This window comes from Myotis davidii, unplaced genomic scaffold (assembly GCF_000327345.1).
Source record: "Myotis davidii unplaced genomic scaffold, ASM32734v1 scaffold1477, whole genome shotgun sequence".
Taxonomy (NCBI): domain Eukaryota; kingdom Metazoa; phylum Chordata; class Mammalia; order Chiroptera; family Vespertilionidae; genus Myotis; species Myotis davidii.
The window spans coordinates 208,488-209,742 of record NW_006288182.1 but is presented as its reverse complement, the minus strand read 5'-3'; positions in this window follow the sequence as shown (position 1 = coordinate 209,742).

The window sequence follows — 1,255 nt, the reverse complement described above, 5'->3', positions numbered from 1 at the left end:
CCCTTACCCCCCCTCCCCCGCCTCCGGGCCTCGCCCCTCACTCTCCCACGCTGGCCCGTGACGGGGTTACTTTGTGGGGACCCGACAAGAGGGCCCTCTCCTCCAAGTTCACTAGCTTCTGAGTCAGAGAAGGCCCGGGACACCGGAACATGTGTGAAAGGGCCTTTGTTCTGGGCAGGCTGGGGGGCGGGGAGGCGAAGGGGGTGGCCCGCAGGAGCCCGGCCTGGAATCCCGGCCCGAGGGAGGGGGGTGGGAGTAAGGCCCCTCACTTAACTCTTCCAGGCCCAGCAGTGAAGGACAGCTGACCGTGGGTAGCCCCCTGGCTGTGCCCACTCCGCGCGCAGCCCCTCCCGAACCTCGTTAGGGAGTTACAAGTGGGGTTCAGACCTTGCATCGTGGAGAGCGCTGGGCCCGGGAGGAAACTGTCAGACTGAGACTGAACTCCTCTCAGGCCCAGGAAAGGAGGCTGATAGTCTGGGTGTGGGAATAGTCCCTGACCATTATAGAGGGACCACACACGCGCGCGCACACACGCACACGCATACACACTCCCAGCCCCGCAGCCGCACAGAGAAGTGACTGGGAAGTGCTGGGGCGAAGGGGCCAACCGGGCTGACAGTGGAGACAGGGTGGAGAGGGGGCTGGCGCCCAAGGGGAAGGTCCAAGCTGCTGGGGCCTAACTGCCCACCACCCTTTGCCCGGGGATGCCGGGAGATGCCAGACACATTTTGGGAATCGATCCTGGGACCCCTTAAATTGAGACCAACCGAAACTCGTCCCGACAGAGGCAGATCATCCCAACTGGGCCAGGGAGTCTGGGGTGGCACAGGTCCGATGAACATGCGGACACTGGGTCTGCGCCCGACTTTTAAAGCCAACGAGCCCCAGCCGGTTGGGCTCAGTGCATAGAGCGCCGGCCTGCGGACTGAAGGGTCCCGGGTCCATTCCGCTCAGGGGCACACGCCCGGTTGCAGGCTCGCTCCCCAAGAGCGTGCGGGAGGCAGCAGAGCAATGATTCTCTCTCTTCATTGATGTTTCTCTCCCTCCTCTTTCCTCTCTGAAATTAATAAAAACACGCTTTTTAAAAATAACATTAAAAAAATTTGCAGGCATATGTCAAACCATTATCTTTACCAATACAGCTCCTAGGGCAATGGACACTAAGAAGAAAATAAACAAATGGGACTACATCAAAATACAAAGCTTCTGCCCAGCAAAAGAAACCATCAACAAAACAACAAGAAATGAGAGCATG